The following is a 22,013-nucleotide window of genomic DNA, read 5'->3' as shown; positions in this document are numbered from 1 at the left end:
AATGGGGGTGGGGTGTCTGGCACAGCTGGTCCTGAGTTAATTGGATCAGTCCTGGGCATGGAGCTGCCTGTCCGGCTGCCCTGGCAGATGGGTGCTGAGACTGGGCCACCTGCCAAGGCCCAGCTTCCATGTCCAAACCAACCTAGACACTGAGGTTCCACTTTGGCCTCCTCCCGCCCTGACCCTGGGGGTGGACAGTGCCCTCATAGATCCAGAAGGCCAGAGTGTTAACCGCTATCCCTCCTGGGTGGTGGGCTCCTCCCCTGATGTGGCCATATGGCTCCATACTCTCCCTGACAGCTGGATAGTTGAAGAAAGTGCCTGAGGAGGCCCTCTGTGAAGGCCCCGAAGCCCCGGGCACCCCACCCAACCCTGCCCTGCAGGCCACAGGCACAGCCAGGAAAACCCCCGGCTGGAGCCCCTGCCCCCAACTTGCTTTATGACCTTGTGTGAGTCACTGCCCTTCTCTGGGCCTCCAACTCTTCCTCCATCAAATAGCGATGCTGACCAGCCCTCTACCACTTCCCCCTGCATTCCACTTCCCAGGTCACTGACTTCCACCCAAATTCACTCCAGGTCTCCAGGAAGACATACTTACCCATTTTACAAACATAAAAACTGAGCCCCAAGAAACTTCAGGAACTTGCTCAAGTGCGCACAGGGGAAGGGCCAGTAATAAAGACACATTTATTGACACCAGGATGCCTGCTGACTCTGTATGCCCAGGAGGTGGGAATGGTGATGCCAGAGGCCCTGCCTCACTCTGATGGCCTGCATCACTCCACCTGACTCCCCACCCTGCCCAAATTTCTTCCTCCTCCATCGGAAGGGGAACCACGCACAGCCCCTTGGCCATCCCAGCGAAGGCTGGCAAGGCCCCTGGCCCTGCTCTTGTCCCCACCACCAGCCTGCACTCCCAAAGCAGCTCTAGGACGGCTGCCCTGCCTCTGGCTCTCCCAGCCAACACTCCCACGACCACCAGAGGGAGCGGTTTAAATTGCAAATCTGATCGCGTCCCTCCAGAACTTCACCCCTACAACCTCTGAATACGAAATCAGCCCACACTCCTCAGCTGGGCACTCAAGATCCTCCTCCGTCTTGTGCCAACCTGCTCTGTGCCTGCTGTGCCCCTGCAGGAGCCACTCCACTGCAAACACATTCCCCCCGTGCCTGGCGCCTCCCACCACCAAGCCTTTGCTAACACTATGCCATCTGCCTGGAAAGCCCTCACTCAGTCGCATCCTCCACTCATTCACTTATCCAGCACATTTCCTGAGCATCCACCAAGTGTCAGAAATATCTGAATAGGTCAGCCCTCCTGGGTCCATCTGAAACAACCCGTTGCCAGCCTCCCTTCCCTGTACCTTGCGGGGCCTAGCCCAGGCTGCCTTATACCCAGGGATGTGGGTCCATGTCTGTGACTCCTTTCAGAGCTCATCCAGGGATGGACCCAGTTTGTCATAAGTACCCTCAGTATGAGCTCCCAGGCCTCAAAGCAAGAGAGGCCCCCAATATGGAGTGATCCCCAAGTGGACAGTTCCAGGCAGTGAAGAGCAAGGCCAAGTGAGACACAGTTCCTGGGAGCAGATATTGAGGCCTTGGAAGCCCACAAAAGAGAATCTGATTGGCCAGGGTGGCCCCCAGTTCCCCACAAAGGAGGCCTGAGTGGTCAGGGGTAACTCTACCCCCTCAAGTTACCCCAAGGCCCAGGCCAATCAACGACTTCTCACTGTGCGCTTAGTCGCTGTCGTGTCTGACTCTTTGTGGACTGTAGCCCGCCAGGCTCCTCTGTCCGTGGGGATTCTCCAGGCAAGAATACTGGAGTGGGTTGCCATGCCCTCCTCCAGGAGATCTTCCCAACCCAGGGATCGAACCCAGGTCTCCGCATTGCAGGCGGATTCTTTACCAGCTGAGCTACCAGGGAAGCCCACTTATCACTGAGTTTGTTATAATTTAAAACACAAACACACCAGGGTCAGGGCCTGGATGGACAAGGAAATTAAGGAGGCCACGCAGAGCAGGACTCCTTCCCAGTCAGGAGGTTTAGAGCAGGGAGTGGTCATCTTCCTAAAGAAGGCAGCCAGTGGGGGCTGGGAGCACCTGACAGGGCTTTCACCCCTGACCCCCAGATCAGGGGCCAATGAGGTTCCATGTTCTCTCTCTCTCCTTGGCTTGAGGCCCCATATGGAGGACTCACCCTGCTGGAGTCAGTTGGGGATGGGGGATTGGGGTACGGGTCAAAGAACCAGGGCAGGGTTCAAGCAGGTCTTGATGGCAGGGGTGGGGCCAAGCAGACAGCTGGCTATGTTCCAGCCACTTGGGTACCAACCAGAGCATCAGTCAGGTCAACACAAAGGAGCAAATGTCCAGAGCTCAGGGAGCCACAGGGGGACAAAGGGGTAAAGAGGTGGGGGGCAAGGGGGTCGGGGGGGCAGGGGAATGACAGCTAAGAAAGACTGAGTCAGCTCAAGCTGGCAGAAAGGAAGGGGCAGAGGCAAAGAGAGGCTGCCCCAGAGTGAAGCCAGCAAAGTGGCTGAGGGAGCCACCACTGAACCCAGTAGACCACCCCCAGCACTCCCACCCCCAGATGAGCTTTGGTCACTTCTGGACAACAGCTCTTCCCCCCTGAGATCTTCAAGGGCCCGAGTGACCCTGGGGATAAGTCCAGGGCATCATCAGGACTGGGCTGGGGAGAATGGGCACAGACACCTGCCTGGAGCTGAGAGCTACTCTAGCTGCCTGTGCCTCAGGTGGGCCACTTGGGAAGGAAGTGGTCCCCATAACCATCAGGCCCTATCCCCACCCCCAGTGCACATTTGGACCTCTGTGTGGGGAGCCCATTCACCTGAGGGTGAGCTCTTTGGCCCAGAAAGGGACTCCATGGGAGAGACCTCAGAATAGTAGGAAGGGTTCCAGGATCCAAGCAGGAGGACGACTACAGGACCTAGAGTGTCAGGCTGGTGCTCTGATCCCCAGAATGACACTGACATCCCAGTGCCAAGGATTATAGGTTTGCAAACCATCAAGCAGAGACCAGGCGGACTATGGGGTCTGCCCAGATGAGGCTGGGATCAAACCAAGAGAATCAGGCTGACAGCGGCTGTGCCTATCTCCCCGACCATCTGGAGAGTGTGTTGGTCACAGCAGCAAGAGAGCTGCCCTGGGGAGACCCTCCAGCAGCAGATCCCCAGAGCCCTGCTGCCAGGTCAATAAAGAAGGCTTGAGGGCCCTCCCTGCGCCCTCCCACCTCAGCAAAGATCAGGGTTAAAGGATACCTTCACGGTGCAAGGGACTGACTGCCATTCCCCTAGCTCCATCTCTGCCTCAATATCCTCCTCTGAAACAGAGAGGAAACGTGCCCACGGCCCCTTCATTCTCACAAGGCAGCAGAGAGATCGCGGAGCAGCAGTGAAAGTGGAAGTAGGTCTAAGCCTACTTCCACTTGTAGATATTACCGTATCTACAAAAAACTTGTAGATATTACCATACTTGTAGATATTACCATACCCCTTAGACTCAGGGAGATACAGACTGGCCCAACATCACCACCCTCCACCCAGCATCGAGGCTGAGAACAAGACTTCTGACCCCACGGGCTCACACACTTGAGTGCCAGGGAGCGAGGCACATGGACAAGGGCGGCTGAGAAACTCAGCTGCTCCATCCCAGAATCCCAAGCTGAAAGGAAAGATGGGGAGCAATCAGAGAAGGCTTCCTAGAGGAGGAAGAATCTGCTTGGAAGCAGGGAGAATTCAGTAAAGTGGAGGGGCCTGCAGGGAGCCTGAACTCTTTCCCTTTCTTGGGCCTCTCCCTCCTGGGACACTGGCCTCCCGCACCTCTCAGGGCACCATCCTGGACTACCCGACCATTCTATCTTTTACTGAAGAGGCAGGGCTGGCACTGGGGGCAGAGGGGGTGGGGATAGGGGTTATTGGTAAGCTTCCTGAAGGACAGGAATGCCAGAAGATGGAGGTGAGGATGGGGGCACAGCACAATCAACCTCATCACAGAGTGAGGCAACAGGAGCATGGTTCCAAGAAAGCATGGGAAAGGGAGGGGGAGGGGCGGGGCGGCACCAGGCTGGGGGCCTAGTGATTCCCCTTCCAATCCCTAGGCTCTTGGGAGCTCCTTGGGGGCCAGGGCTGATGGGATGCACTTTCCTGGCAGTTCCCTTCTTCCAGCCGCCATCCCACGAAGCAGAAGGAGCAGGGTCACACACACACAGAGGCACGTCTCCCAACTCCCAAACCTCAAACCCGCATCCTCAGCCTGGGTGCAAAGATGACCTCGCGGCCGTGAGGCCGGGAAGCCATCGCCTCGCGGTCCCATCTGACCCTGGCAGGGTCACGGGAATCCAGCGCCCCCAGCGCCTCCAGAGCGACGCCGCGGGGCTGAACCGGTGTCCCCTAGAGCCAGCGGCTGCGCTGATAAAGTGGATGTTCCCCCTTGACCGGCCGGGCGGCACGGCACGCGGCCCATTCCTCCCTCGCGTTCTCTCCGAGAAAGGCCGGAGTTCCACCATTAAAGCGCCTCCATCCTCTGCCCCCACACGCAAAGTTGCTCCAAGTCGCCGGGATTCTGATGGCAGGTGATGGTTAGGCGGGGCCGCGCAGCGGGCGAGAGCGCGGTCACGAACCGGGGTGCTGAGCGCGCTCCCCTCCAGCTCCACGCGTGCACCCCCCTCACAACGGGCGCGCACCCAACACCCCACCTCCCACCCGCTGCCCCTGAGGCTCCCGCCCAATCAGAGGCCGCGCACGCGGCGCTGCCGGCGGGCAGACACCCCAGCTCCCCGGCCTGCGCCCCCGCGGCCCCAGCTCCGCCACAGCATCCCTCCTGTCCAGCCACACTCACCGTCCCGGGCGCGCAGTCGGCGCGCAGCTCCGCTCCGGGGCCGCATTCCCCCGCTGGGCTCCTCTCTGGTTCCCGCTCCGGCTCGGGTTCCCGCTACGCAGGGCTCGGCTCTGAGATGGTGGCCGCGGCAACGAGCGAGGCAGGGAGGGCGTGTGCGCGAGTGTGTGTATGTGTGTGTGTGTGTGTGTGTGTGCGCGCGCGCGCGCGCGGTGCGTGTGCGTGTGCACGGGAGGGCCCCGCGCTCCCCTGCGCGCCCCGCTCCTGCCTCCAGTTCTCCACACTGCGATGCCAGCAGAATCCCTAACGCGCGCTCCCAACTGCCTGGGCGCTCACACTCGTGCACACACGCGCACACCTGGGCGCGCACACACCCCCGCCGCCGCACAACCGGCTCCGCACTCCTGACTCTTGCCCTCCTGGGGCGCTCACAAAGGCCCCGGCCCGCCGGGAGCCCCCGGAGCGCGGCCCGCGGAGCCTGCGGAGTGACCCTGCGGTCCTACCGGGCTGGCCCCGCCTTAGACCCTCCGGTGTTCCCAGAGGGGCCCCCTCGGGCGTCCCTGCTCCTTCACCCTGCCGGCCCGGCCGCGGCCGTGCTCTCCGCCTGATTCCCGGCCCCGGCGCCCGACTCCGGCTTCTGGTGCTCCCACCCAGAGGCGCGGGCTCCCTGCTCCTCGCCTGCGCCGCCGCCCGCAGCCGCGTGCTCTCCCGCTCCTTTCTTTCCCTCTTTTCTGTTGCTGCCTCTCCTATCTCGTTTCCCTTCTCCCACCTGCACCCGCCCGGATCCCGGTCCTCCGTCTCTCCGGCTGCCTCTCCGTCTATCTTGCCGACGCCCTCTCCCGCGCCGCCGCCTCCTCTCCACCGGCCTGCGCTGCCCTCACATTCTCCGCATTACACTGGGGTGCCGCCCGCCACTCGCCGGGCCCAGGGTTCCGGCGCACAGTGGGCGGCGAGGGGACCCGCCGCGCCCGGGCCCCACCGCCCCCTCGGCTCTCCACCGGCTCCGCGCTCCGGCCTGGCGGGCGGCGACGTCCCGCGCTAGCCTCGGCTGTCGCTGACAGCTCCCATCTCGCCCGGGCTTAAAGAGATAGCGCACCGGGCTCGACCTGCCCCACCCGGGGGCGCAGAGGAGGGCGGCCTCGTGCGCCGGCACAGTCCGGGGCGGTGGTGCAGCCGGGGCCGTGCGGGCGGCGCCGGGTCCGCCGAGGTTGAGCCCAGCCCTCCGGGGCTGGAGGGTGAGTCAAGGAGACTGGCGGTCGGGCCGGACCGCGCCATCCAGGGGGCGCTCAGTGCTTGTTGGCTGCTAAGCCTAGGGGCACGCTGGAGGTGTGGGGCGGTGCAGGCTGGGCGCCCGGCACTGCGGGGCGGGGGGAAGGAGGGATCAGGGAAGCAGCTGTCCGGATCTGAGCACAGGATGAGGACACCTGTCATGCCGAGAGGACAGGGCTCACAGGATGGCCTCCCACTCTTGAGCTGTGTGACCTTGGGCAAATGCCTGCCTCTCTCTGACCTCAGTTTACACTTCCTTGGAAGGACATTGAGTTCCATCATCTCTGGGGGCTCTGATTTGGTAGTATCAATAGGTCCCTCCTCCCTGTAAGAGCAGGAAGTATGACGGAACTTTGCGGGGTGCAGGCGGTCTGGAAAAGCTCTTGAAGGAGTTGACATTGAAGCTAGGTATTGAAGGATGAGTAGGAGTTGACTGGGCAGAAAGAGCATCCCATTTCAATAGGATATGCAAAGACCTAGGTGTGGGAAGCAGGAAAGGATGCCAGGTATGATTCCTGGGTCGGGAAGATCCCCTGGAGAAGGGATAGGCTACCTATTTCAATATTCTTGGGCTTCCCTGGTGGCTCAGCTGGTAAAGAATCCACCTGCAATGCGGGAGACCTGGGTTTGATCCCTGGGTTGGGAAGATCCCTTGGAGAAGTACATGGCAACCCACTCTGGTATTCTTGCTTGGAGAATCCCCATAAACAGAGGAGCCTGGCAGGCTACAGTCCATGTGGTTATAAAGAGTCAGACAGGACTAAGTGGCTAAGCACAGCACAGCATATTGGGGGGTGTGGGGGGAGGAGGTGAACAGAAGCTATAATAGCCTTGAGTTGAGGAGTTTCAACTTTGTTCAGGGGTAATAGTAGGGATGACACAGTCTAGGGAGAAGCCCTGCTCATCCTTCAGCCATCACAGATGCATTGCTAAGGGCTCCCCAAATCCAGGAGCCTTTGAAGGAGACCTCCTCTTTCCTGTTCCTAAGCCAAGTCCCAACCTCTGCTCCCAGTCTCTCCAGCCAGACGCAGCACAGCCTCCCCCTGCTGACCGGAGCTGGAAATGGAAGAAGCCCAGGCCTGGCTGTGGTGGTGCTGTGAGTCCCGGAAGGGTCAGACTTTAGCACCCACCCATCAAGTTGCCCTGCAAAGACCCCAGACTTAGTTGTCAAGTCATGCCCAGTGCCAGTCCCAGTCTCAGTGTCCTCTTCTGTACAATGGGAATAAAAATACTCAGCCACAATAAAAATACTCAGGTTGGCTAAGAATTCCTGAGGAATGATACACCAATATGATCCTGCATACAGGAAGCATTCAGTGAATGTCCCTTTCCTTCCATACACCTGGCCTTGGCTCTGTGGACCATCCCCAAAGTGCTTGCTGTCTCCCTTTTCCCTCCTTCCCTGGCCATTTTCCTTCTTCCTTCCTACCAGACTTTCCGGGGGCCTCAAGGGAAATGAGCTCATGGCTGTTACCTGCTCTGGCTCAACACACCTCCTGAGGAGTCTTCCCAGGACTTGCAGGTGGACCCTAGGGAAGCCAACCAGAGACAAACAGCCTTTCCCCAGAGTCCCTGACATCCAAGCAGAGTAGCAGTCTACATCCCCTTCCATTTCTCCCATTCTCCTATGCTGGAAGCCACACAGCCTTTGTGTTTGTGCTTGGAAATTTATGTCCCCAGTTTTGCTGTGCAACATCAGATAAGTAGCACACCCTCTCTGAACCTCAGTTTCTTTCCTAAGTATGGGACAAGCTGGTGTGCCCGAAAGGGGCAATGAACATACGTCTAAGTCGTTTATTTTCCCTCAACAAGTCCAGGCCATGTCCCTTTATCCAGAAATTCTTCAGAGAGGCAGACAGATACAAAAGACTCTTGGGACCCTCAGATGTCCTGCCTTTGTGCTAGTGACCAGGAGCTGTTACTGCCTTTGCCTCCCAGCAGGCTTTACAGAAAGTCGAGGCATGAATATGAACAGACACATGGAGGAATCATTCCCCAGTGCCACAGCAGCAGAGTTTAGGGGCCAGGCCGGTGTGGGCAGCTCCAGGAAGATGCTCCTTCATGCGAAGCTAGGAACTAGCTGCTTCCTGCCACGCGGGCTGAGTCAGTGCCCCTACTGATGTTTGCTCACAGCTCCTCTGCTGTTTTCAGCTGGGTCCACAGGCCAGTGGGGGAGACCTTGGCTGCGCCCCAGACCCAGTCACTAAGTCAGGTCTAGCTGGGGGCTAAGTGGCCTGCATGGAATCCCAGGAGACAGTGGGCATTTCCTGCCAGCCTTCTCAGTCAATAACTGGCTTCCTGGATCAGGGTGGAAAATAGGGTCGCTAAGAGAGAAATGTCCCACCCAGTCAGGCTTTCTCCTTGCTGTCTCTCATCCCACCTCCCCATCTCCAAGTCTTTTCCCACCTGTCCTACCACCTCTTGGCTTCCCCAAATTCATCCACCTCTCAAGTCCTTCCATACCTAGATGGCTTCCCCTGAGTACTCCCTGCCCTCTCCAATCTCTCTCCTCCTTTGTACTCTTAACCTACTGTGTGTCAGGAGTTTTCATTCATTGGTTCATCTTTACACTAATTCTGGTGTTATCATTCTCATTTCAGAGAATATGAAGCCGAAGTTTAGTGTGCTGTGCACTTCCAGGATTTGAACTGAGGGCCATTTTCTTCATTCTTTCCACAAACATTTGTTGAGGGCTTGCTCCATGCCAGGCTCCAGGCCAGGTGTAGGGAATACACATCAGAGGACCTAGAGTCCAGAGAAAGACAGAGAACACTTAACATTGCAAAGAAACATAAAATCACAACTAGGACAAGTGCCGTGAAGCTCTGTGGAGCTATTTGGTTGAGGCACAGTCTGGTCTTGAGGGTCAGAAAAGGCTTCCCGCAGGATGTGACGTTTTGACCTAGCGCCAGAAGGTTGGGTAGACATTAACTTGGAGCAGTCAGGGGTCCCAGAGAGAGGGAACAGCTTGTGTAAAGGCCCTGTGTTGAGAGGAAGGAGAGAAAGGCCCTGTGGCCAGAGCATAAGGAGAGGGGATTGGAGATGGGGCTGCATGGGGCCAGGGCAGCAGGTTCCAAGGGACCCCACAAGGAGTTGAATGTTTAGCCTGGTGGCTCTGGGCTGGCCCTGGAGGTTTGAAGCAGAGGACAGTGCCCGTTGTTCCTCCAACTCCTCCCCAGTCCACCACTCAGCACCTTTGCTCCCAGGGACCACTTCCACCCCTTTCTTCTGATGCCCCAGCCCTAGCACAAGGTGGGACATGCTGAGGCTCAGACTTGCAGCTGAACTGACAGCTTGGTAAGCCAGGCCAGGGAGAGACAGGAGACCTTGGCTTAGCCTCCACCCGGCCTCTGGCTGAATAACTTTGGTCGGCTTCCACCTCTCTCTGTCCCTCATAACTGTAAGTCAAAGATTAGACTGAGTCTTTGCCATCTCTGGTTGATCCTGTAATAAGCGAATGGAAAAGACTCAACAGTCAAAATGATCCTGCCTGAGCCAGAGGATTCAAGGCCTAGAGCCCTGCAGGGGTATGGAGTAGGGTGCTGCTTGGGGTCTGCTGCTGGCCCAGTGCCGTCCCATCTCGCCTCTCCTCCTGAGCTTATCTTCCCAAATTAAGCACTCCAAGGGGGCTTTCCTCCTCCCCTCCACCCCAGCATGGCCCATGCCCTCACCCACTTCTCCCCCATCAGATGTTTGGGAATCACTGTTGGCCTGTAAGAGCTGAATTGGATTCCTTGCACATTTGGTTTTCCCATCTGTAAAAGGGTGTCATCCTTTCCCCTCCTATCTCCCTGGGAGAAGAGAGGATGAATAAACGGCTTATTGGTATAAACTCCACCTTCTCTATCAGGGGCACTGCTCCCTTGCCAAGTGTCCTCCTGGGACCATGATGTCAACAGCACCCGGGGAAACAGACACACCAACTGACCTCTGATTTTTTTTTTAATATTTGTTTATTTATTTATTTTTGGCTAGATGGGGTCTTAGTTGTGGCACACAGGCTTCTCTCCAATTGTGGTGCACGGAGCTCAGTAGCTGTGGTACTCAGGCTTAGTTGTCCCAGGAAATGTGGGATCTTAGTTCCCTGACCAGGTATCAAACCCAAGTCCCCTGTGTTGAAAGGTATCAGATTCTTAACCACTGGACCACCAGGGAAGTCTCCCAGCTGACCTTTTAAAACCTCCCCCAGAAGACCATAGCCAGCTGCCCTCCCCAAGGACACCACACACCTCCCAATAGGAAGTCCAGGGAAGGGTGACTCTTGGGGTGCCACCTTCCCTCCCCCAGTGCTCCTTTGTGGGTCCAGACAACAGCTGGAGGGGCCGCTTCAGAACTTGCTCCCTCTCTGGGCAGCAATGCCCTCTGCCCTGTGGGAACCTCGCTCCTCTGAGTTGTACTTGCTGCTCTGATCAGCCTTATCTTTTTACGGGTCCATCGTAAGGATGCTGCCCCCAGGTCAGCCGCAGCCCAGGCCAGGTCAGTTCACAGTTCTGTTCTATCAGCTTTTTCTATGACGATCACACCTACCTGTAAGTGGGGAAGCGGTTTGCTGTCCACAAGTCTATCCCATGTGCCTTCTCCACAAAGCCTCACTACAGCCCAGGAAGTGAGAACAAGGATTGGCCTCACTTACAGATAAGGAAACCGAATCACAGAGTTGTGACCAGTACAGACTTTGGGGACCTGCAGCCCATCACAGTCACCTGGGGGGGTGGGGAGCAGTCAGGAAAGGAGGATGCCAAGGGCAGCAGGAGAGGTGGTTGTTGGGAATCTGCGTGGAGAGGTGACCCTGCCTATTACTGAGAGGTGGGATTGGAATTGCAGTTTGGGAGGCCAGTGAGGCAGGGGGGGTTTAAGGACCTGAGAGTATGCACAGTTCGGAGGACAGACCTACACTTCGGCTCCCACTCACAGGGGACGTGTTCTGTGCCAGGCCCGGGGGGGCCCGGTCCTCGGGGAATTCACAGGCTGTAGGCAGACAGGCACATCTACAGAGGAAGGCCAAGGTTCTGAGTTCTGGAGTGGTAGGTACTGTGTCGAGGTGGCTGGCAGGATCACAGAACTAAGAGTCAGGAGCCCATGGTGCCTGGTCCTGAGCCTCAGAAGAGATGAGGGGGCTTCCCATGCTCACCTGGGCTGGTGTCCGTAGGATCAGGCTCTCCCAGAAAGGCTGTGGATTGGCTGCCTTGAAGGGCACATAGGAATTCACTGGGCATGGGAAGGGGGCCTGAGGAGGCACGAGTGCAAGCAGAGGTCGCCTCTGAATCCTCAGCACCCATCAGGCCTGGCGACTGCAGGCATTTAGGGAGCATGTGCTGGCCAGTTGGATGGTGTTTGAATGAAAGAAGGAAGCCAGGGAGGGAGAGTGGGTGGGAGGGAAGGAGAAAGGGAGTGAGGACTGCTGAGAACAGACAGAAAAATAAGAAAGCACCCACACTGTCAAGGAAGGGGCAGGAAAGCAGATAGGGCAGGGCAGGGGATCAGAGCTGGGTCACCAAGGTCCTTGAATGTCATGGGAGGTGATCACTGTACTTTGAAGGATTTTAAGGTGAGGCAGATGATCAGATCCAAATTTGTGGACACTCCCTCCAGCTCCTGTGTGGAAGATAGATGGAGGGGTGAAATTGGAGGTCAGAGCCTGGAGAGGCAGCCAATGGGGTCTTCCAGGTGAGGGGATGGGGTGGGATGGAGGGTAGATACTTAAGAATTCAAGAAGCAGGACTTGGTGAGTGTCTGAGTGTGGAGGTGAGGAAAGGAGGGGCCCCCCATGGCCCCTCAACAGAGTTTCCTGTGAGCTGACCTCTGCCAGGCTTCAAGACTTTGTTCCCGGGAACCCTCACACCCGCCTCCCTGAGGGTCTACACTGTGTAGGGGGCACCACGGTGCACGGCTTGAACCCCCTTCAGGCTGAAGCACTCCTCGGTGTCACTGGGAGTGTTGAGGCTGGCTGGCCGGCCACAGATGAGCCCCTGCTCCTCAGCTGAAGAGAGAGGCTCCCTTGCCCCTCTAGGGACAGCTGCATCCAATGAGTGACCAAAAGTGAAAGTATTAGTCACTCAATTGTGTCTGACTCTTTGCGACCCTATGGACTATATATAGCCCGTGGGCTTCTCCAGGCAAGAATACTGGAGTAGGTTGCCATTTCCTTCTCCAGGGGATCTTCCTGACCCAGAGATCGAACCCAGGTCTCCTGCATTGTAGGCATATTCTTTACCATCTGAGCCACCAGGGAAGCCCAAGGCAGGGGATAAAGGCCGAACCCTCCTGTCCCAACTCAGGACGAGCCCACAGAGAGAGCTCAGGTCCAGACTCCCATTGCTCTATGCTATGAATGCATCACAAACCATCTCCCCGCTCTGCCCCGTCCTGCTTCCCTCACTCCCTCCCTGCCATGGGTCTAAATCCCAATAAACCTCCTGCTCGCTAATCTTCCTCAATGTGCTGGTATTAACATCCCCATTTCACCCCTAAGGAAATTTTGGCTCAGAGATGTTAAGTGACCCCCATCGTTGCACAGCTGATAAACAGCAGATCAGGGGCTGGCTAGGGAGGAAAGAGGCCAGGGACTCTGGCTGGCTGAAGCAGAGAGTCAGAGGGACAGTCAGTCCCCAGGAAAGGCTGATCCAGCCTGTAGACCAGCAGTGGAACTAGGAGGGATTTATTCCATCTGCCTCTCTCTCCACATTCCACAGATGGGGAAACTGAGATCAGAGAAGGGATAAGATTGCCCAGGCTCATAATGTCAGTTAATGATGACCCTAGGAGTGTTCCCTAAGGTTCTGCCTCCCAGACCAATACAGGCATTTCCTTTGGTTTATGTATTTATTTATTGCTGGACTGGCTTTTCACTGCTGTGTGCAGGCTTTCTCTAGTTGTGGTCCAAGGACTTCTCGTTGTGATAGCTACTCTTGTTGCAGAACATGGGCTCTAGGCATGCAGGCTTCAGTAGTTGTGGCTTGAGGGCTCTAGAGTGTGGGCTCAGAAGTTGTGGAACCTGGACTTAGTTGCTCCGCAGCATGTGAGATCTTCCTGGACCAGGAATCGAACTGGTGTCCCCTGATTGGTAGGTAGATTCTTAACCACTGGACCTCCAGGGAACTCCTGGGCATTTTCTTTGGACCAGACTGCTGTTCTCTTTCCACCAGCCCCTTTTCCAAGCCAAGCAGCGGGTCTCAGGCTCAGAGACCTGTCAGGGTTGACCCTTACTCAATTCCCCCAAGGCTGGAAAGAGGTGGCTGTGGTTCCCCCAGGCTTGCAGAGACCTTCGCAGCAGCCTGAGCTGCCCAGCACTGGCGTGAAGTTGGGATGAACTGGGCTGGGCAAGGCTAGATCTGACTGGCACAGCAGAGCAAACAGATGAAACAGACGGGAAGGAAATCAATTTGAGTGTTTGATTAATTTTAATTTTTAATTTGCGCGGAGAGTAGCGCTCCCCATTTGATACCACATGCACACTGTGAGCTGCTGGCACTGGCCATGGCTGCCACCGCTGCAGCCTGGTGTGCCCAGCGGCTCCCTGCCCTTCTGTCAGGGAAGCCAGTCTTTCACATGGCAGACTGGCTTTCTGCAAAGCATAGAGGAAAGGGGCCTCTGCCCCTTCTGCCCAGGAGAGAAGAGTCTATAAGTCCCCTCTGTGCCAAGTGGGAGGAGCCAAAGCAATGCTCCCTCCTAGGAGGACACCAGTCAGGCCACGTCTGCACATCCATCACGGTGGATGAATGAACTCTCAGGCGTGGTGACAGATCAGTCTCGGGGGCAAGGGAGATTCTGGGTGCACATCAGTTCACTGGTGCTCAGTAATTGCCCAGGCCACGTACACTTAAAAGCCACTATACCTGGAGTCGGATCTGCCGTAAAACTAGGACAGTCTCAGCTCTTGTGTTCTGAAACTTTGAGGGTCAAAGCTCTGCTCTTTGTTGACTTGGAATTTGACCATATACAGAATGGATAAAGTTGGTCTGAACTGGAAGAGACTAAATCCATCATACACACCCCTAGCTCCCGGCCCTTTCTCCCCAACCCCCTCCCTACCAGGCCCCATACTCTGAGAGCATCAGCCTATGGGATTGAGAGCAGAGACCCTGGAAGGAGGCAGACATAGTTGGAATCCTGGCTCTACCACTTTCTAGCTGTGTGACCTTAGGCAAATCACATAATCTTTCTGAGCGTGGCCTTCAAGAACACACCACTCAGTGGCCTCCTCCAGGAAGCCTTCCCTGATTGAAACTTCGTCCTCACCACTACTGTTCCCAAGTGCTGGCCCTGCCCTCAACACGAGCCCTCTCTGACCTTTCCTTGACCCTCAGCAACTTGACTGTGTGCACTACACACATTGCCTGGGACGATGTGCTGAAAAGAAAATGACTTTTGGTGTAGACATCGCTGCTTCAAATCCAAGCTCACCTCCATGCTGGCCGCTTAGGCCCATCTCTTGAGCATCTCAGATTCAATGGATCCAAACTGAACTCACCAACCCTCCTCAAACTCACCTTTGCCTCTTTTTCTTCCCCATCTCATTTAAGGAGAGAACCCTAGGAAACATTCCTAGGGTCATCATTAACTGACATTATGTGCCTGGGCAATCTTATCCCTTCTCTGATCTCAGTTTCCCCATCTGTGGAATGGGGAGAGAGAGGCAGACGGAATAAGTCCCTCCTGGTTCCCAGTGCTGGTCTATAGGCTGGATCAGCCTTCCCTGAGGACTGACTCTCCCTCTGTCTCCCTGCTTCAGCTAGCCAGGGTCCCTGGCCTCTTTCCTCCCGAGCCAGCCCCTGATCTGCCACTTATCAGCTGTGCAACGATGGGCAAGTCACTTAACACCTAAAGCCAGTGGGCAAAGATCCACTGAAACTCCTCCATCTGCCTCATTCCCTGCATCCTACCTGACCCAGGCCCTCTGTCCCCACCCTCCACTCCTACCCTCTGATAGCACAGGCAGAGGGAGAGGGATTCTCCGTTGTATTTACTCCACTACATGGCAGGGCTCGGGGAGCCTTCTGAGAACAGCCAGTCTTCCCCTCAATTCTACAAGATGAAGACCCTGAAACCCAAAAAGAGACAAAGACCTGCCCTGAGCCCGATGATCATCTGCCCACAACAGAGCCCACAGTGAGAAGTCTGGTCTCCTCTGCAGCCCAAGTGGGAATTGCAGGGAGGTCATGGTCAGGGCCAAGCCCTGGGACAGTGGTAGAAGGGAACCTGAAGCCCCCAAAGTCCCAGCCCACCTACCCTCATACCCAAAACCCAGAGAATCTGCAGAGGAGGGGTGAGGGCTGGGCTGTGTTCAAGTTCCCAGGCAGATGGAGTAACCCACTACTGAGAAGCCGACAAAAGCCACACCTCACTCCATGCTGAGTCCACAGCCCAGCACCCCGCAGTCCTGCTTGGAAGTGGCCGCAGCAGCAGGCAGGAAAGGGCCTCAGTTATGGCTAGAGCTGGTGGCCATCCTCTGCGTCCCCTTCTCCCTGCACCCAGTTCTCATACTGCCTGGAATTCTAGTAACCTTGCCTGGCTCAAATGCAAACTAATCCATTCTGGCCATTAGAAGAGTTGGTACAAGGGTGGGTGAGAGGGCGTGACGAAGAGTCATCCCAGTTAGAAGTCCCAGAGAGAGACCCCAGGGTAGACCAGGCTGACCCCTTCTATTGAGCACCTTCTGCGTTCTGGGCACTGAGCTAAGGGCTTCACAAGCTTCCTTGCTGCTCCAAGGCCCCCTCCCTGTTACCCAAGCATCCTTAAACCCCTCCCAGCCTCAGTTTCCTCTCCTGTAAAATAAAATTAGTATTAAGAGCTGCCTCTAGAGACTATTTGGAGAAGGCAATGGCACCCCACTCCAGTACTCTTGCCTGGAAAACCCCATGGACCAGAGGAGCCTGGTAGGCTGCAGTCCATGGGGTCGCTAAGAGTCGGACATGACTGAGCGACTTCACCTTGACTTTTTCACTTTCATTCATTGGAGAAGGAAATGGCAACCCACTCCAGTGTTCTTGCCTGGAGAATCCCAGGGACGGGGGAGCCTGGTGGGCTGCCATCTATGGGGTCATTGGGTGATTAAATAGGAAAAGGTGTGTAAAGTGCTTCCTACAATTCTGGACACAAAATACATGCTAATTTAATGCTAATTATAGATGAGATGACTTTTGTGATAAAGCCAAGAACGGATCCAGTTTATGTTTGTGCTTGTTAAATTTGAGCTGCTGGACTTGCCAGGTGTTCCAGTAGTTGAGAACCAGCCTGCCATCACATAAGGTGTGGGTTTGATCCCTGGTCCGGGAAGATCCCACATGCCATGGGGCAACTAAGCCCATGCGCCCCAACTACTGAGCCCTGCTCTAGAGCCCGGGCCCCACAAGAGAAGCCACCATGAGGAGAAACAACTGGAAAGTAGCCCACACTCCCCACAACTAAAAACTCACGGGCAGCAGCAAAGACCCAGAGCAGCCAAAAATAAATAAATAAATAAATATTTAAAAGTCTGAGCTGCTAGTAAGACAACTGTTTCCCCACTTGCTGCTGGAATGAGGTAGAGCTGGGAGTGGAGAGGGGGTTCTGCCCAGGTCTATGGGACAAAGGAGTTGTCTAGAAACCCACAGCATTAATACTAAAACAAAGCTAAGAGAAGGAATAAGGCCACAGGAAATGGGCCACAGGAAGCCAGAATCCACTATTATCTTTTAAAAGCCTCCCTCTCTGAGGTTTGGCCCTGGGTGGGCTGACCCCAAAGGTTCCTGAGTCTTTTGGATTGGATCAAGCCAGGCAGTCAAGGAGAAGGAATGGGAGGGAGAGGGGAGTGGCAGAGACCCCAGTGAGACAGAGACGTTAGGAAGATAGTCATGTGACAGCCACCAATACACAGCCCTTAAAACACTTGTGTTTGTCCTTTGCCCACATTTTCTCATCTCATCCTCTGAACAACCTTGTCAAGGGTATCGTTATGCCCATACACAGAGGGGGCCCCAAGAGGCCAATAATGACTTGCCCTTTGAGCCTGGATCTTTCTGTTTTCTAAAGACCAGACTTGGAACCATATTAAGAAGGATCAAGGAGGAAGCTAGTGCCAGGGTCCAGCTTCTCCTCTGGGTTCCAAAACCCCTGGTCCAGGGCAGTGGGGCCTTCTAATTTCCAAACCAAGGCTTCTTCAGATATTCAACAGTTTAGAAGCCCAGAAAATGCCTGCCTCTTCCTAGCCTGACTCTGGAAGCAAGTAGAGGTTACTATGGGAGGAACCTGGCCATGTACTGGAGGTTCTTGGAGCAGAGTTGGAGCAGAAATGCTTGAGGTTAAAAAATAATAACAGTTTACTGCACTAACTACATACCAAGCACTGTTTTAAGTGCTTTATGTATTATGTTTCATTCTATACCACCCTTTGAAAGTGAAAGTGAAAGTCGCTCAGTGGTGTCCGACTTTTTGCTACCCCCTGGACAATACCGTCCATGGAATTCTACAAGTCAGAATACTGGAGTGGGTAGCCATTCCCTTCTTCAAGGGATTGAATCCCGGTTTCCTGCATTGCAGGCAGATTCTTTACCAGCTGACCCACCAGGGAAGCCCAAGAATACTGGAATGGGTAGCCTATCCCTTCTCCAGCAGATCTTCCCAACCCAGGAATCAAGCCAGGGTCATCCCTATTTCACAGATGAGGAAACTGAAGCACAGAGAAGTTAAGTAATGCCTCCAAGTTCGCACAGCCTGGAAGAGACCAAGCCAAGATTCAGTTTCAGGCAGTGATGTTGCACAGGCCATGACTCTAACCATCTACCAAGCTGCCTATCAAAACAGCCAAGTACTGCCCCCAAAGACCAGAGCAACCCAGAATAGTGTTGGGGGTAGGATTCAACTTACAGCTCTCCTATTTGCACACACTTTTTAGAGTGCAGAAAGTAAGGCACCTGTGTCTTTGCCGACTCAGCACAGAGAAGCCAGCTGGGCTACCCCTGCTTTTGCTCTATTCCAGAAGACGCAGGCACAGGCAGTCAGGCTGTATGGAAACATGAGGCCGCTGACTCACTGAATAACTTGGGCAAGCCAGTGTTCCCAGGGCTCCAGGCCCCGGGTCCCACCCATGTGATGATTTCCCAGGATGAGCCACTTCTGAAAAGCCCAGTTTGGCATTCCACCCACCTCTGGGGGTTTGGGGCACTCTCCAGGGTCCTGAAATAGCTCTCCTGCCTGTAAGCAGGGAGTCTGGAGACCCCAAAGCAGCTGATTTGGTTCTCTGGAAGTGTTCTTAAAAACAAGGAAGGTACATCAACATTTGAGACATGAACTACTACCCTAAGCACACGTGGGGAGCTATTTCTTAGATTCATCACTACCGTGACCAAGCTCAATCCTTTTGTGAAATCAATGAATTGATGCTCCCTCCTCCCTGTGGGTGGCTCTGTTTCCATTTGAATTTTCAGGTAGAGGATGCACCTCAATGAGATGGGCTGGTCTGTAGCCCTAGAATTGAGATGAGTGCATCATGAGGTGTTCAGCCCAGGTGCTCAGTAAATGTCATCAGCTGCCATCATTACCACCATAATCCTCATTATCCCTCATCATCCCTGGGCAGACCCCTCTTCTAGGATAGCAACATACCCAGATGTGTACCCCCCCCGTTTGTGGCTCCAGAAGCACACAGGGGGAGAAGGCAGTGGTCACCATTGCTATGTGCAATGGCCAGATGACAGTCTTTAGAGGGAGGAGGAAGAGGGCCTTCCTTTCAGAGGCTGCTCAGATCCTCTCCATCCCAAAGTTCCCCCTTGGGGGCCTAGAATATCCTTGTCCCACCTGTGCTTTCAAGTTTAGACTGAGTAAGGCTCTGAGAGTGTCTCCCTCAGTCTCCCACCCACCATTCACAAGTCCTGATGGGGAAACCCCATGAAGTGACTCCAGGACCAATTGATTATGGGGCCATCTTCTCCCTCCATATCCTGCCTCTTCGGGCCCCCAGACTCCCCCATCTTAGTGGGAAGCCAGGCAGCCAGATTCTAGTGATTGAAGAAAGCAGAGGCCTTCCTGTTTAAGGAAAGGACTCCATATACCCTGAAAAAAACATAGTTCAAAAAGACACATATATCCCAATATTCATTTCAGCACTATTTACAATAACCAGGACATAGAAGCAACCTAAATGTCCATCAACAGATGAATGGCTAAAAGAAGATGTATTGTGGTACATATATAGGGTGGAATGTTAGTTAGCCATAAAAAGGAATGAAATTGGGTCATTTGTAGTGATGTGGATGAACCTAGAGTTTGTCATACAGAGTGAAGTAAGTCAAAAAGAGAAAAACAAATGCCGTATATTAACACACATGTATGGAATCTAGAAAGATGGTTCAGATGAGCTTATTTGCAGGGCAGGGATAGAGACGCAGACATAGAAAACAGACGTACGGACACAGAGTGGGAAGGGGAGGATGAGACAAACTGATAGACAGATAGCTAGTTGGAACATGCTAGGAGAAGGCAATGGCACCCCACTCCAGTACTCTTGCCTGGAAAATCCCATGGACAGAGGAGCCTGGTAGGCTGCAGTCCATGGGGTCGCTAAGAGTCGGACACGACTGAGCAACTTCCCTTTCACTTTTCACTTTCATGCATTGGAGAAGGAAATGGCAACCCACTCCAGCGTTCTTGCCTGGAGAATCCCAGGGACAGCGGGGCCTGCTGGGCTGCCGTCTATGGGGCCGCACAGAGTCGGACACGACTGAAGCGACTTAGCAGCAGCAGCAGCAGCAGGTAGCACAGGGAGCTCAGCTCAGTGCTCTGTGATGACCTAGAGGGTGGAAGGTGGGAGTGGGACAGAGGTTCAAGAGAGAGGGGATATATGTATACATATCGTTGATTCACAATATAGTAGAGCAGAAAGTAATACAACATTGCAAAGCAATTATGTGCCAACAAAAATAAATAAATAAATGGAAGGAGCTCAAATGCTGGAGAAAGGGCTGTGTCCTCATTACAAGAGTGGGCAGTGGGGCAAGAGAAGAAGCTACACCTCTACCCTTTGCTCCCCACTCCCACATTCTCCCAGTCACCCCAACTTGGAAGGGGCAAGGTCTCAAGGCAGAGGCCCCTGACTCTTGTCATCACTTTCAACCCCAGCTGGCCAGGACCCTGTTACTCGATCTCCATTGCAAAGCAACTCTGCAGCCTCCACTGCTGGGCCTGAGAACCCTCAACTCCTCTTTTCAGCAGACACTTATTAAATACCTACTATGTGCCTGCCCTGTGCCAGGGTAATTCTCTTACACTTGATCCCATGTGATCCTATAAGAACTCTTAGGATCCTATGTGATCCCATGGAAATATGTATTTAACAGACGAGAAAACTGAGGCTTAGAGAGGCTAAGTCATTTCCCCAAGGTCACACAGCTGGGGAGCGGTGGGTCAGAAACACCAGATTTTCTAGTCTGATGAGAGTGGCTCTCCCAGCCCTGCCCCAGGTTGATCCACAGAGATGACTACAGCACAAGCCTTAGAACAGGTGAGCTTCACTGAGGAGTCAAAGGAGAAAGCCCTAGTTTACACCTGCTCTGGAAGAACCTGCCCAGCTGGCTCCCTGGGCTTTGCAAGGATACCCCATGTGGGCGATGGTCAAGGTGGTGGAGCAGGGAAAGTAGGCACATCCCAGACTGAATGCCTTGCTTGCTCCCCACTTGGAGCTGCGAAGCTGAGGGGCTAGAGGTGGGGCGCAGAGCGGGGTGTGCACCAGGAGACCCAGGAGGCAGATGTGCCCTCCTCCCCCGCCCAAATACAGCCCACTCACTTCTGTGGACCACTGCGGAAGACCCTTCTGAAATGCCAATGTTTTCTGAAAGGGTTAGGGGTCTCTGCCCCCAAGGGGTCAGGCAGGTAACCAGAAGCGGAGCTGCTGAGGACGGCCAGGGAAGCACAGGCTCTGCCTAAAAACCCCAACCACTCCATGTGGGCCTGCCGATTTTTCAAGAGAAGCCAAAAGTCAGATTTCCTCAGAAGGCATCCATTTTTAAAATATTGGCCACTATTTCAATTTTTTACAGTACCCAATGGGTCAAACATTTGCCATCTCTGGCTCATGCCCTTAGATGTTCCCATTGGCCAAGGCCCCAGTGAGACCAGCACAGCATATAGTCATATATAGACATATATAGACATATATAGACACAGTGGGAAATAGACTATGTCACACCAGGCCTCCTTGCGCTGACCCCTCTCTGTAGCCCAGGGAACACAGACAGGCCCCTCTAGGGGAAGGGACCTGAACTCCAGCCAGACAGAACTGGCTGGAGCCCAGATGAGGACACCAGGCTGCTCTCAGGAGCCTGGGGCAACTGGGTGGCGAGAGGGAAAGCATTGGGGATTAGACTGGATTTTCTCCATTTGCAGGCAATGTTAGCTCCACTGTGCACTGCTCTCATCATTATTTTTTATCCAGAAGTTGATACACTGGCTGGACTGGGGGCTAGGTGGGGACCAGGTTCAGGGGCCCAGACCCCCATGGAGCTAGCCAGGCTTTTCAAGGAGAGACCACAGCAGGGGGTGGGATGGTAGGGAGAGGAGGTGAGAAAATCCACAAATCTGAGACAAGGAGGCACTGATGTCCTTTCTCAGCTTTTTACACACATGTGCCCAAGACTTATGCATGGAACCAACACATGCACACATGTGTGTATATGGGCAGATAGACATGCAAACTTTCTCACACATGCCGCCAAAGCCTTTGCTTACACTGTGCTCCCCACCTAGGATACCCTTCCCTTGTCTCTGAGTCCTTTTGCTTCATTTCTTGGGCCACCTCCATTCTAGTGTCTGGAGCCAGAGAGGGGTGTTTGGATTAGGCCTGGGGGTACTGGGCCCTGGGTGTGTTTAAGAGAGAAAGGAAGGGGGTCCTCGGGCAGAGCGGAGCTCAGGGATGAGGACCG

General features: G+C 54.8%; 1 protein-coding gene across 1 annotated transcript in view; it reads right to left on the bottom strand.

Annotated features, from left to right (window-relative positions):
- Positions 1 to 5,966, bottom strand: part of LINGO1 (leucine rich repeat and Ig domain containing 1) — a 220,119-nt gene extending 214,153 nt beyond the window's left edge. The window contains exon 1 of the mRNA XM_044932817.2: positions 4,855 to 5,966. The gene's annotated coding sequence lies outside the window, so the exon portion shown is untranslated. The remainder of the gene's footprint in view (positions 1 to 4,854) is intronic.
- Between the last annotated feature and the right edge of the window lie 16,047 nt (positions 5,967 to 22,013).

This window comes from Bubalus bubalis, chromosome 20 (genome assembly GCF_019923935.1).
Source record: "Bubalus bubalis isolate 160015118507 breed Murrah chromosome 20, NDDB_SH_1, whole genome shotgun sequence".
Classification (NCBI taxonomy): domain Eukaryota; kingdom Metazoa; phylum Chordata; class Mammalia; order Artiodactyla; family Bovidae; genus Bubalus; species Bubalus bubalis.
Note: the sequence above shows the minus strand (reverse complement) of the source record. Positions and strands in the feature narration are given on the sequence as shown.